Source organism: Pinus tabuliformis, chromosome 3_2 (genome assembly GCF_031772625.1).
Source record: "Pinus tabuliformis cultivar Carrire ecotype Pingquan chromosome 3_2, CPIR1, whole genome shotgun sequence".
Taxonomy (NCBI): Eukaryota; Viridiplantae; Streptophyta; class Pinopsida; order Pinales; family Pinaceae; genus Pinus; species Pinus tabuliformis.
In genome coordinates, this window is record NC_142302.1 from 1,138,530,202 (window position 1) to 1,138,546,064 (window position 15,863).

The 15,863-nt window shown below is 39.9% G+C and overlaps 1 non-coding gene across 1 annotated transcript; it reads left to right on the top strand.

Moving 5' to 3' along the window:
• Positions 1-15,791: 15,791 nt before the first annotated feature.
• On the top strand, positions 15,792-15,863 carry TRNAQ-UUG (transfer RNA glutamine (anticodon UUG)). The gene has a single exon. It is a non-coding gene; the product is annotated as a tRNA-Gln (tRNA).

Consider the following 15,863-nt stretch of genomic DNA (forward strand, 5'->3'; position numbering starts at 1 on the left):
TCACGCCAGTCGTCTTTAAAGATGTCTCTTATTAGTAGGTTCATTTTTTAGTGAGCTTGCCCCATGTGAAACTTTGCTCATTGCCTTTTGTATGCAGATTGGAAACGACCAAACTACAAAACTAACTACACTAAGAGTTAATAAACTACTGAGTAGGATAGTTTTGTCTTTCACCTAGATAAAACATTTCCTTTTCTTTGCCTGCGCGTTGCCAACAAAGGTGAATGGTGGCCTTTTGTATGCAGGCTGGAAACGACCAAACTACAGAACTAACTACACTAAGAGTTAATGAACTACTGAGGTTAGGTAGGATAGTTTTGTCTTTCACCTAGATAAAACATTTCCTTTGCTTTACCTGTGCACCGCCAACAAAGGTGAATGGTGGATCAGACCATTCACCTAACCTAAGCAGTTGAACTAAAAGTTAGGCTAAAACACTACGAGGTTAGAGTTAAACTGGTCGCTTTTCACTTGCATAAAAAAGGTTTGCATGCCCCCAGGTGTTGAGAAAACGAGAATTTCCAAGTTACCTTATGGAAGTTCCTGCATTTAAGCAGGATTGTTCCATCTGTAGAGCAGACAAAACACTTCCTTGGCTTTGTCCATCGAAATAGACAAAGGTGAATGGTGTGAGCTTCCAATCACATAACGTGTGAGGAGATAAATGTTTCAGACTGATCCCATATCCTACACGGAGATGGCGTTTCAGACCGGTCATATAACCTACAAGGAAATTTGTTTTTTCAGCTGGGTTCGCCTGCCGAAGCAGACCAAGGTGCATGCCCCCTGAGCTTTGTTGCATTCACCGAATTACTCGCGGTAATTAGGTGGATGAACTGGAGGTTGAAGAGACATTATTGACGCAAAGAGACCATTTAGGGATGGCGTTTGACTCGTAGCCATGTTTGAACTAGCAAATGAAAGTTGGTCGACAAGTTGCACTGTTCTGCCTTCACGCGGGAAACACATCACCCGAAAGAGTGTGGAAACAATAGCTCCCATGCTATAAAAGCTGTCACACCCAAGGAGTAGATTGTAATCTAGTGGCCCTTGGACTACCATCACGTTCAAGTGAACGGTTTTCCTTCTCAAAGTTATAGGCAAATTTAGAAGGATCCCTAATGGTCAATTGGTTCCTTTGTTGAAGCCTGACAAATTTTGATTCTCAGGCAGAAGCGATGGCGAACCAAGCGCTTTCCAAGTAGTTGATAAAATGATACTCACGAAAGCCCCTTCATCTATGATAGTGCCAGACATGATCATTTTGTAAAATTGTACTATGATTCGGAATGGTACATTAGATGGAAGGTGGGGTCCCGCTAGTAGATTGCAATCGAAGGAAACAACTAGATTTCTTAGAGGGGGGACCAAATAAACGGTTGGATGAATCTCTTGAAATGGGGAACTTCCCTCCTGTTGTAAAGGGATGGGTAGATTGCCCCCATGTTCATCAGACTCTATGTTAACAAAAATAATTTGAATGGTGTCGTTCTCGTTCTCTTTGGAAACTGTATCATCTGAAGGTGGGTCTTCTGAAGGCAAGACTGGGTCGGTTGCCGTCCCGACCTATTGACTTTGGTCCAGTATGGACTCAGAGGGTTTATCTTGAATGATAGGCGTTTCGACCAACAAATGAGGAATGTTAGTCAGATTTTCAACTAGCGATGGACTTGGCAAGAGTTTCTTGTATCCAGGCGGAAGTCGTTGCGGTGAAGCAGGACGGTTATCCAAGAAACTTTTAGCTTCATCTAGAAAAGGACAACGGTGAAGGGCATGATCACCTTCACACAATCTACAAGGAAATCTGAACCTTCCTTTTTGTCCATTGACTTCATTTTCGCTAGTCAATGGTGTGTTCTCAACATGATCGACAAAGGTTGACGACACGGATGGTGCAAGCAGGGAGATCAGTCTCTCAAGATCCGTGGAATGCAAGGACAATCTCGATGAAAGTGGTTTCCTTTGCAAATTATGCATGGAGATTTGGGTTTGGAAGGTTCGGTGTGCGGATTTTCGTCGGATGATGCATGGTTGCCCCCTTGCTTGACTGGCTTCTTCTTCTTCTTCTCCTTCCCTTTCTTCTTCTTCTCAATTACTTGGTTCTTATTATCACTAGTTTCACCAAGCGAAGAGGAAGAAGGAGAGGGAGAAACAAATGAAGTAGAAGGTGAGGGAGCAACTCCAATATCATCTGGTTGTTGATTCGATTGTTGAGGAATTACGGTGTTTTGAACGACAGAGGTTGAAAATAGCCATACCGACAGGCCAATTGTGATTCCTGGAAGGGACAAGGTAGCCATATATGGAGCACCAATATCTCCCCAAGAAGAGAAAGGACTAGGATTTCCCCCAAGGGGAAATCCTTGATTGGTGGACTCCATTACGTCAACCTAAGATCAATGAAGGAATAGGGATGTTATTCCGAATTAAATAAATTTTATGATGCTTTGACACAACTTGCTTTTTCAATTTTTAAGAGTCGAGAAAAAGCTAAAGGTGACTCTAGTCGCCTTCGATTTTTAATGACCCTGAAGTGACAAGCTCAGATGGACCTTTTCTTTTAAGGAGTCGAAAAGGAACGAAAGTGACTACTCTAGAAATCTAGACAGAGGGATTACCAAATCAAACGCAAAACTGCATTATACACCTTGGTGGTAAATTAAAGAGAAATTACCAAGGACTTTACGTTCGGAAGTTAATCTTCCCAAATGTTGTATTCAGTGCATTGCGATCAATAGGGCGGCAAACACAGCTTCCTAAGGATAAAGGATATCAGCCTATTGTGGTCTCCCAATATATACTCGACGGTACAGGGAGCACAAGTCCGTACTAGCACTTGTCATATCAAAGAGGAGGAATCACCCAACCTTCAATGAAAACTATAGTTGCCAGGTTTTCCGACGTCGGAATACGTCTCTAGCCTAGACTTCTAGATGTTGTGCTTTAGGTTCCAAAGCATTTTTATGTTCATTGAGGTTTATTCTAGAGTTGATCTTTTTAGAATTTTGTCTTTCAAGTTTCACCGCATGATGTAGATGTAAAATTCCTAAATATGCAATCTAAAATGATAAACAGTCGTTTGTTTTCTTTTAGCAATGAAAATCCTAGCTACTAAGGAAAGAAAAGTATGATTCTTTCAACAGAGAGCAAAGAGCACACACTAAATGCACTTTTCCTAAATCATTTTTTGCATGCAGTCTAAATGCAAATGCACATGCATGTATTTTTTTCCGCTTCCTTAATGTGAGAATGCCAAAAAGGAAAACTAAGTACAGATCTGAACTATTTTCTTCAAAGTGACACTTCAACAATTTCTTTTCAAAATGAAAAGAAGACTAAAACGACACTTTCGATTTCGAATGGAAAACTTCTTTCGACACTTCAAATATTGATAATTCAAATCAAAAAAAGTACAATCAACTATCTAGAAGAGGAAGACTTTATGACACTCTTCTTCTTGACTCAAAACGACAGTTACAACACTTTTGAATCAAAAGACGACAGATCGATTAAGCTACTCTTTGCAAAGGAGGACTGTAAATGATGAAAAATACATAAAAAAACATTCACAATTCCTGATTAATGGAGGCTCGATAATGTAAAGGAAGAAGGCTTCAACAATGATATACTGATCATAAGCAGCAAAACCACTGAATAGCGCTGAAAACAAAGAAGAAAAAACCAAATTCTAGAGAAGGAAACAATATTATTCAGTCATTGCACCTGTCCTTAAGGGAAACAGGGATGCATCTCACCTGCAACACACGGGAGGTGCGATGCATCCAGGCTACGAGTTACAGACAGTACGATGGACCAGGGAATGAAACTGAGCTTGGTTTTTGCTCAAAATTCGCAGCTAAGTTCAGTGATTTAGGTTGAGCTATGATGGACAGTAACAAAAAAGTATAGGGTATGATCTTATGAGGTTATTGAGCTACCAGAAGGGCACTTAGGATGTTTGCAAGTCAGATTTTCAGTTCATAAACCAACCCGGAGATTGACTGAAGCAGCATTGATCTACTTTGTACTTGCATAGCAAGAGTAGTTTGAAGGCTAGATGGCTTAACTTCAGGCTCCGTCTGTAATTAATAAAGCAAACAACAATAACAAACAAACAAACTAATTGCTCCCCAGTGGAGTCACCGTTTTGTTTCCAGGAAAACTAGTGTCTTTTCGATCTACTAGTCCCACTAAGACGGGTAGCTATCTTAGAAACAAACAATCAAAGTAACTTGTGATTTCCTTTATGTATGATAGATAAGAGAGAAGCAGAGAGCACCAACCTGAATATTTCGCTTGGCTCCTTGCTTGTTTCCTCTCTCCCTTGATAGAGCTTGCCACTCCTTTCCTACTTGTCCCGCTTTAGAGAACACCTGTAGAGGCAAAGTAATAAAACACCATCAAAGCATAGAGATCTATAATACCATAAACAATGCAGAATCAGAAATACATTAACCATACAATTGCATTCACAAATAGCAAGATTCACAAATACACAAGTATATGGAGGAAAACTCAAATAACTTTATTGATAGTAGAAGAGAGGATTACAACCCAACTGTCTGATCCAACATCATCCTCCCAGCATGAAAGCCCTCTTCACCTCATGAAAAGCAAGATCACCCAACAATACAATGTCTCAAAGAGAAATCAATAGCACTTCCTTACAAATTATAAAATTCCAGCCTCTTAGATCTCTCAGATGAGGGATCCATTTTTAGATATTTGCAGAGGGGTGAGTCAGCTTCTGGGTTTTTTATTAGTGCCATTTCACTGATAGTTCTTGGTTCCACTTGGAGATTTCATGATCTCTTACTCATCCCTGAGTGAATTCAGAGAGGCAAGTGTCATATGAGAAGTTTCTAGAAGATTCTCTGGGTTTCCACTTAGCAAACTATCTTTGCCATTTGTCTGCTCTCGCCCATTGCACCCCACAGAAGGCCCTTTCAGTATGCATCACACTTGGCTAGTGTAGCAGCCAGTATGCTTCGCACCCTAAGCATGGATCAGTCTGTATGGTTCAGTTTTGGCCAATTCTGAGTAGTTTTTCAGGTGGAACTTCTGGGAAATGATGTAATCAGTTGACTATGATCCTTTAGGGTATGAAACAACACTTTTAGGGGTTTAAGAGCCCTTGGTTTATCGACATATGTTATTGGGGTTGCAGTGCCCAAATATGTCTATAACAGTTGCCCCCTAAAGCATGAGGTCGTAAATCTTCTGATGTCGGGTGAAATGCTTTATCATGAGGATCCAAGGTCTTCGAACTGGAAGGTGACTTGTATAAAATACAATACAATACATTATCTTCATATTATTTTCATGATTTAGTTGAGGTGGGCATTCCCATGCTCGGCTTTATAATTTCATTTTCATGTACATAGTACAGACAATCGTCCGCTGTTGCAGACTGGTGATTATCGTAGAGCCATCATCCCTTGGATTGGATGATCATCTATGTAGCTATGGTGTACATTTGATGTCTTTATTTTCCTGAATATATCGCAGCCCAGATGGATGAAACTAGATCCAGGGTCTTCAAACTCATTCAATCTTCGCCCGATCTACAAGTCGATCCATGTGAAAATATGTTCTGAAGTTGAACATGGAAAGACATCGCCTGATTACCAGCCAATGATGTAAGCTGTTAACAGGTGCGAGAGGAATCACCGATAATGATAATGACCATCAATGTACTACAATACAATTCACGTGGTGTGAATATATGAGTTGATGTCAAACACCACGCAAAATATTTCGGTCAAAGGCCATTGATGTAAACCTATAGCAGGAAGTGAGAAACTTGCCATTGAGGCATGCAAGCTTCAAAGTACTGAAAGGGTTGTTCCTAAGTCAACTTCTTAGACAATGAGTTGATGTCGACAAGAAGTGACCCGTCGTAGGAGGGCCTTAATGAATCTCACATCTACGACACGAAATGAAGCAAATGATTTTTTGGAGGTGAAAATGATCTGATGATACAAGGTTCAGGAATGGTGGTCATGAAAAATGGGGGGTGAAGGTATTGCAGTGGATGAGGAATTAGCTGGGTTGGTGAATTCTCTAAATGACTTCTCTTGAACATATCGGCGACACTGAAATGGATTGGTAGCGTTAACCCCAAAAATGGATGGTACGGAGGACCAATGGTGATGTGACTGGTGAACGGAATAACCCAAACTGACTCAATCATGGTGATGGAGTGAAAGTGTCATGTTCAAGAGTGACCTACTACCAATGAAGTTCTTCAAGTTTTCTTCCCTTTTTCCCCAGTCATTGCTAACCAGTACCTCTTTATTTTTGTCAAGCTTGAGGAGGATAACATATGCTTGTTCTATCATTTTCCCTTCGGGCAAACCTATCACTATGTCTTAGCGAGCCTAGCGACAGTGAAACTCGCTCTTGTCCGGATGGACTAGTTTGTAGCTATTGTTTTAACGAGTTTAACGACAAAGATAACTCAGTCCTTTTCATGTTTAGAGATTTTGCAAAGGGACGGAAAGGAAACTCCAGCAATCCTTTTTCGTGGCATAATCCCTTAAGTCCGAAAAAGTATAAAATAATACGAAATGGATGACTTTTTGATTGATTTAGCAAGCCAAATAAGACAAGCACTCGATCTTTTTGTGGAATGATCTCTCAAGTCCAAAAAGATTAAAAAGTAGAGGAGGGATGGCGCTTCCCCTTACTTTAACGAGTTGGAAAGGCCAGTAGCTCAACAATCTTTTCATATTTTGTGAGTCTAAAAAGAACTTAAAAGAGACTCATTTTTAAGGAATGAGTGATGTTTTCAGGTAGCAACTAGTTCCAAGTAAGTTTGGAACTTCTCAAACACGGCAGTGTAACGAGGGTGGCTAATAAAATCACTCATCGCAGTTGTTCCTCAAAAGGGTAAACAATCAAGTGGAAGCGTATGATCGGCCAAAAGAATGGAGGTGACGGTAAGAACACAACCAAGGCTCAAAAGGCTGATAGCAAGGCAATCACGAAGGTTATTTACCGAGGGTGGATTCATTTTTTAATGAGCTTGAATCTTTAGAAACTATGCTCAGTGGCAGGTTTATTTTTTAACGAGCTTGAACCCTGTGGAAACATTGCTCATGCCAGTCGTCTTTAAAGATGTCTCTTATTAGTAGGTTCATTTTTTAGTGAGCTTGCCCCATGCGAAACTTTGCTCATTGCCTTTTGTATGCAGGCTGGAAACGACCAAACTATAGAACTAACTACACTAAGAGTTAATGAACTACTGAGGTTAGGTAGGATAGTTTTGTCTTTCGCCTAGATAAAACATTTCCTTTGCTTTGCCTGCGCACCGCCGACAAAGGTGAATGGTGGATCAGACCATTCACCTAACCTAAGCAGTTGAACTAAAAGTTAGGCTAAAACACTATGAGGTTAGAGTTAAACTGGTCGCTTTTCACTTGCATAAAAAAGGTTTGCATGCCTCCAGGTGTTGATAAAATGAGAATTTCGAAGTTACCTTAAGGAATTTCTTAAATTTAAGCAGGATTGTTCCGTCTGTGAAGCAGACAAAACACTTCCTTGGCTCTATCCATCGAAATAGACAAAGGTGAATGGTGTGAGTTTCCAATCACATAACGTGCGAGGAGATAAATGTTTCAGACTGATCCCATATCCTACATGGAGATGGCGTTTCAGACCGGTCATATAACCTACAAGGAAATTTGTTTTTTCAACTGGGTTCGCCTACCAAAGCAGACCAGGGTGCATGCCCCCTAATCTTTGTTGCATTCACCGAATTACTTGCGGTAATTAGGTGGATGAACTAGAGGTTGAAGAGACATTATTGATGCAAAGAGACCATTTAGGGATGGCATTTGAATCATAGTCGTGTTTGAACCGGGAAATGAAAGCTGGTCGACAAGTTGCATTATTCTGCCTTCATGCGGGAAACACATCACCCGAAAGAGTGTGGAAACAATAGCTCCCATGATGTAAACGTAGTCACGCCCAAGGAGTAGATTGTAATCTAGTGGCCCTTGGACTACCGTCATGTTCAAGTGAACGGTTTTCCTTCTCAAAGTTATAGGCAAATTTAGATGGATCCCTAATGGTCGATTGGTTCCTTTGTTGAAGCCTGACAAATTTAGATTCTCAGGCAGAAGCGATGGCGAACCGAGCGCTTTCCAAGCAGTTGAGTTAAGGATACTCACGGAAGCCCCTTCATCTATGATAGTGCTAGACATGATCATTTTGTAAACTTGTACTATGATTCGGAATGGTACATTAAATGGAAGGCGGGGTCCTGCTAGTAGATTCTAATCGAAGGAAACGACTAGATTGCTTGGATGGGGGACCAAATAAACAGCTGGATGAATCTCTTGAAATGGGGAACTTCCCTCGTGTCGTAAAGGAACGGGTATATTGCCCCCATGTTCATCAGACTCTGTGTTAAAAAAAAGAATTTGAATGGTGTCGTTCTCGTTCTCTTTGGAAATTGTATCATCTGAAGGTGGACCTTCTGAAGGCAAGACTGGGTCGGCTGCCGTCCCGACCTGTTGACTTTGGTCCGGTATGGACTCAGAGGGTTTATCTTCAACGATAGGCATTTTAACCAAAAACTGAGGTATGTCAGTCGGATTTTCAACTAGCGATGGACTTGGAAAGAGTTTCTTGTATCCAGGCGGAAGTCACTGCGGTGAAGCAGGATGGTTATCCAAGACACTTTTAGCTTCATCCAGAAAAGGACAACGGTGAAGGGCATGATCGCCTTCACACAACCTACAAGGAAATCTGAATCTTCCTTTTTGTCCATTGACTTCATTTTCGCTAGTCGATGGTGTGTTCTCAACATGATCGACAGAGGTTGATGACACCAGATGGTGCAAGCAAGGAGACCAGTCTCTCAAGATCCGTGGAATGCAATGACAATCTCCATGAAAGTGGTTTCATTTGCAAATTATGCATGGAGATTTGGGTTTGGAAGGTTCGATGTGTGGATTTTCACCGGATGATGCATGGTTGCCCCCTTGCTTGACTGGCTTCTTCTTCTTCTTCTCCTTCCCTTTCTTATTCTTCTCAGTTACTTCGTTTTTAGTATCACTAGTTTCACCAAGTGAAGAGGAAGAAGGAGAGGGAGAAACACATGAAGTAGAAGGTGAGGGAGCAACTCCAGTATCATCTGGTTGCTGATTTGATTGCTGAGGAATTATGGTGTTTTGAATGATAGAGGTTGAAAATAGCCATACCGACAGGCCAATTGTGATTCCTGGAAGGGACAATGTAGCCATATATGGAGCACCAATATCTCCCCAAGAATAGAAAGGACTAGGATTTCCCCCAAGGGGAAATCCTTGACTAGTGGACTCCATTACCTCAACCTAAGATCAACGAAGGAATAGGGATGCTATTCCAAATTAAATAAATTTTATGATGCTTTGACACAACTTGCTTTTTCAATTTTTAAGGGTCGAGAAAAAGCTAAAGATGACTCTAGTCACCTTCGATTTTTAATGAGCCTGGAGTGACAAGTGCTCATATGGACCTTTTCTTTTAAGGAGTTGAAAAGGAACGAAAGTGACTACTCTAGAAATCTAGACAGAGGGATTACCAAATCAAACACAAAACTGCAATATACACCTTGGTGGTAAATTAAAGAGAAATTACCAATCAATCTTCCCGAATGTTTTGTTCAGTGCATTACGATCGATAGGGTGGCAGACACAGCTTCCTAAGGATAAAGTATATCAGCCTATTGTAGTCTCCTAACATACACTCGATGGTACAGGGAGCACAAGTCCGTACTGGCACTTGTCGTATCAAAGAGGAGGAATCACCGAACCTTCAATGAAAACGATAGTTGCCAGGTTTTATGACGTCGGAATACATCTCTAGCCTAGACTTCTAGATGTTGTGTGTTAGGTTCCAAAGCGTTTTTATGTTCATTGAGGTTTATTTTAGAGTTGATCTTTTTAGAAGTTTATCTTTCAAGTTTCACCACGTGATGTAGATGTAAAATTCCTAAATATGCAATCTAAAATGATAAATAGTCGTTTGTTTTCTTTTAGCAATGAAAATCCTATCTACTAAGGAAAGAAGAGTACGATTCTTTCAACAGAAAGTAGAGAGCACACACTAAATGCACTTTTCTTAAATCATTTTCCGCATGCAGTCTAAATGCAAATGCACATGCATGTATTTTTTCCGCTTCCTTAATGTCAGAATGCCAAAAAGGAAAACTAAGTACAGATCTGAACTATTTTCTTCAAAGTGACACTTCAACAATTTCTTTTCAAAATGAAAAGAAGACTAAAACGACACTTTCGATTTCGAATGGAAAACTTCTTTCGACACTTCAAATATTGACAATTCAAATCAAAAAAAGTACAATCAACTATCTAGAAGAGGAAGACTTTACAACACTCTTCTTCTTGACTCAAAACGACAGTTATGACACTTTTGAATCAAAAGACAACAGTTTGATTAAGCTACTATTTGCAAAGGAGGACTGTAAATGATGAAAAATACATAAAAAACATTCACAATTCCTGATCAATGGAGGCTGGATAATGTAAAGGAAGAAGGCTTCAACAATGATATACTAATCATAAGCAGCAAAACTACTTAATAGAGCTGAAAACAAAGAAGAAAAAACCAAATTCCAGAGAAGGAAATAGTATCATTCAGTCATCGCACCTGTCCTTAAGGGAAATAGGGATGCATCTCACTTCCAACACACGGGAGGTTTGATGTATCTAGGCTGCCAGTTATAGACAGTGCGATGGACCAGGGAACGAAACTGAGCTTGGTTTTTGCTCAAAATTCGTAGCTAAGTTCAGTGATTTAGGATGAGCTATGATGGACAGTACCAAAAAAGTACAGGGGTATGATCTTATGAGGTTATTGAGCTACCACAAGGGCACTTAGGATGTTTGCAAGTCAGATGTTCAGTTCATAAACCAACCTAGAGATTGACTGAAGCAATGTTGATCTACTTTGCACTTGCATAGCAAGAGTAGTTCGAAGGCTAGCTGGCTTAACTTCAGGCTCCGTCTGTAGTTTATAAAGCAAACAACAATAACAAACAAACAAACTAATCTCTCCCCAGTGGAGTCGCCATTTTGTTTCCAGGAAAACTAGTGTCTTTTCGATCTGCTAGTCCCACTAAGACGGGTAGCTATCTTAGAAACAAACAATCAAAGTAACTTTTGATTTCCTTTATGTATGATAGATAAGAGAGAATCGGAGAGCACCAACCTGAATCTTTCGCTTGGCTCCTTGCTTGTTTCCTCTCTCCCTTGATAGAGCTTGGCACTCCTTTCCTACTTGTCCCGCTTTAGAGAATACCTATAGAGGAAAAGCAACAAACCACCATCAAAGCATAGAGATCTATAATACCATAAACAAAGCAGAATCAGAAATACATTAGCCATACAATTGAATTCACAAATACACAAGTATATGGAGGAAAACTCAAATAACTTTAGTGATAGTAGAAGAGAGGATTACAACCCAGCTGTCTGATCCGACATCATCCTCCCAGCATGAAAGCCTTCTTCACCTCATGAAAAGCAAGATCACCCAACAATACAATGTCTCAAAGAGAAACCAACAACACTTCCTTACAAACTACAAAATTCCAGCCTCTTAGATCTCTCAAATGAGGGATCCATTTATAGATATTTTCAGAGGGGTGAGTCAGCTTCTGGGTTTTTGATTAGTGTCATTTCATTGATAGTTCTTGGTTCCACTTGGAGATTTCATGATCTCTTACTCATCCCTGGGCGAATTCAGAGAGGCAAGTATCATATGAGAAGTTTCTAAAATATTCTCTGGGTTTCCACTTAGCAAACTGTCTCTCCCATTTGTCTACTCTCATCCATCGCACCCCACAGAAGGCCCTTTCAGTATGCATCGCACCTGGCTAGTGTAGTAGCCAGTGTGCATCGCACCCTAAGCATGAAGCAGTCTGTATGGTTCAATTTTGGTTAGTTCTGAGTAGTTTTTCAGGTGGAACTTCTGGGAAATGATGTAATCAGTTGACCATGATCCTTTAGGGTATGAAACAACACTTTTAGGGGTTTAAGAGCCCTTGGTTTATCGACATATGTGGTTGGGGTTGCAATGCCCAAATATGTCTATAACAGTTGGTAAGCTCTTAGTCAGTGTAAGCTCTTGGCTCAAACTTTTGTTATGGTTATGCATGGGATCAAGAAAGGAAAAGAAGGCAAGAAGAATGAAGGAGCAAGCAAGGAATAGCAGGATCAAGCAGCTATAGCATGGTTCTTCACAGGTATCGCTTTGCATGTGCGATTTCCTTTCCATATTTGGCATGCATGGTATTGCATGTGGTTCTTTTGCTGTTGTGGCATGGGTTTTTCTAGGTGTAGCCATGTTTTCAGCCTAGCCTTGCCATTTCTAGATAGCCATGGTGTGATGGGGTTCTCATGTTTTGGTTGAGTTCGATTGCCGGATGGATTCAAAGCTGAGTGAGGTAGATCTCTGAAATGATAGAGCACATGACCTAGTAACCCATGAATCAGACAGTGGGTTGCGGTAAAGCCAGATTTTGTGTTGTCTCAGATTGCCTAGGAATCCTTGCTAGTGAATGGTGGGATATATAATAAATCCTAGAGGTGGTTTTCTCTTTGTTGGGCCTAGTAATCCCGGGTTGGGATATGTGGTAAATCCTGGAGAGTGGGTCTCGATTTAGGACCTAGTGATCCGGTGAGGATTGTGGTAAAACCTGAGAGACTAGGGTCTCGGTTTAGGGCCTAGTGATCTGGGTTTGGATTGCGGTAAATCCTGAGAGACTAGAGTCTCGGTTTAGGGCCTAGTGATCCAGGTTTGGATTGCGGTAAATCCTGAGACACTGTGAGACGGGAAAATTCCTCATAGTGTAGGTGGAGAAATCTAGTGGCATCCATGCTTGTTTGGCCTAGTGATCAGGTGGATCACAATAAAACCTGAGAGACTAGGAGACAGGAAAATTCCTCACAATGTAGGTGGAGAAATATGGTGGCTCCATGCTTGTTTGGCCTAGTGATCAGGGTAAAGCCTGTTATGATGCATTCATTGTGTTGGCTTAGTGATCCAAGATGGATTACAGTAAAGCTTGGTTTCTATTGATGAGAGTGAGGTGGTTTAGCCTCGGTATCCCCTGGTTGGCTCTTTTGGTTTGAGTTCCACATTCATGCTTGGAATATGGCACAGGGGTGAATGGCTGAAGAGAGATTTGTCTCAACCATTCTAGGGTTGGATGGAACATGGAAGTCCCATCTCGGGTTTGGATTTTTCATCATTAATGAAAGGTTATTTTTCTTTGTATTGCTATGAGAATTTTGATGGATTATATGTGGTCTGTACAGTTGTACTTTCATGAGAATTTATGTTCTTACTATGCTGATGATATGTATGTTTTATGACAGAAATTGTGCATGGCTCTCAGTATGTTTTTACTTGTAAAGGAATGGAAAATGTATCTATGACCTAATAGATGATAATTCAACAAATGACATGAGGGAACAATGATTCTTAGCAATTCTCAGATAGGTATGAGATCCCTATGCTTAATTATGTTGATTACACCTGTAGATTACATGTTTTTGATATGTTTGATGAAATGCTTGTCATGGCTAGTAGGGGTCTGATTGAGGACTTGTTCAAGTATTTGCTCTAACATCATTGTTTCCGTGTTATTTTATGATTCTGAAGATGTAATGAAATACTGGGCAGTGACCTGGGCTTTGGGCCTAAAAAAGTGGCTTAATTCCGTGGGACACTGGCACAACACTGACAAAAAGAGTCTTTGGACAGTGGAAGACAAGCCTATGAGAGTGATGGGAGGTCCTTGGACGTTGTCATGCCTATAGCATGAGAGCGACTGAGGGTTAAGTTGATAAAAAATTTAGTGGGACCTAGGGGCAAGCTGCCTGAAGTGTTGGCATGGTTATGAGGGGTCTTGCAGCTGATGTGCAAGGTATGTATGTTATGTTTCTATCGATTCCACTTCTTTAAGGTCACATAGGAGGTTGAATCCAACCATAGTAGCCTCTCGTCGCATGTTTACCCCGGTTGGTTGATTACTTGGGTAGATGTGCGAGGAGGGTGTTTACAATCCCACATTAACATGGCCTTTTCTTTGAGTTACTAATGTGCATTGTGGAGAGGTTGGAGGTAATAACTCCCCCATTGTTTTATCAAGGCTCACATCCTACATTAGTTTGTGGTCTGATTTTATGATATGTAGGGCAAAGGTAATAACCCCCCTATCAAAATCTCACAACTTGCATCTTGCATTATCTTGGGGATCTAATTTAAGAATTTAACAATGTAGTATGTTGGCTTATTGATGTAGAGTGTAAAGTATGGAAGGAATCGTACTTCCACTTCAACTTTATCCTCCTAAAATTTGACTTTACTTTTGCTCCTTTGGTGCATAGAGTTGGGGTAGAGGTAACACTCCTACCTTATGCACTCAAGTTTATCCACCTTCACTTTCTTTGATGTGGGTTGCAAAGTGTACAAAGAGGAGATATCTTTGCACTTCACTACTAGTCATTTGCCCTTCCTCCACACAAAGTTTGCTACCACTTGTTCAATGTGGAGTGTGGAGGGAAAAGGTAACATCCCTCCATATTTTTTTCAAGCTTCTACATCTCATTTTCTTAAAAAGACAACAATTTTTACCTTCGAAGGTTTATGGGACTCCGTGTGTCCAGTGTTGAGCCTACGCATGGTCATTTTGTTTTTTATAGATCCATTTGTGATAATGTAAATGACAGACTATGTTCATAGCCTTTAGTGTTGTCAATGTTGCTTGGGAATCACTCTAATAGTTAAAAGGAAGCATCTAAAAGTTTCCAACATAATTTCTTCCTCTTTCAAATCTAGATTTGATGCCCCTAATATTTCAGTGCTTACTTTTCTATTATTTCGATCTTTATTTCTATCCAGTTTTTCCTTTTATTTCTAATTTGTATATCTAACTATTTGTAGTGGTGTGCCATTTTGCAATCAAACACATTATAAGTGATATTGAAGCATTGATTTAATAAATTAACAAAGATTGAAAACGAGATGCCATACATCAAGGGTCATAAGGGAAACAATAAAATAATAATGTTGGAAATCAATAACAAAGCTCAACTTCATTGAAGAAGCTAGGACAATTTTTAATAAATGTGATTAAAAACTCTTGGTAAAATGAATCCTTCTCAAATATCATGGAGAAAAGACTTGGGAAGATGAAGTCATGGTTGAAAGAAGAAACATCAGTGTCAAAGTTCTCTTATAACATAAAAACATAAACAGTATATTATGATTTTGGAAGTAGAGTTAAATTGTATATGTGGCCTAACAAAGTCCCACCAATCTTATTAGAGCAAGACATACATAACCAAAAGGCATTATTTAACTTTTCTATGTTTTGTTTTTTTCGTTGGAATCTAGCAATATAATTTTTAGCAAGATTATGGTCCTTGTTTGTTAAAAATGTGTTTTTGAATACATAAATAAATTCAGCACCCTCAAAATGCTAAAAACCTAAATTATATAAATACATAACTCAAACGTATGATTTTAACAAATTTCGAACAAAATTGACGAAAAACATACCCAAACAAAACACCTTAGACATAAAAGAACTAAACAACCAACCAAAAAAGTGAAATAGGCATCATCCTTACCTCCCCATCATTTAAGCTTTCCATAGATGGAGCAAAGGTTAGAGTGATCGAAGCAAATACACCAAATGAATCAATTAAATCTGAAAACATGGTGTCAATTTCTATGAGATATTAAAAAATGTTACGACTTGGCATAACAGCTATGGTTCTATGGTGTAGTGGTTAGCACTCTGGACTTTGAATCCAGCGACCTGGGTTCGAATCCCGGTAGGACCT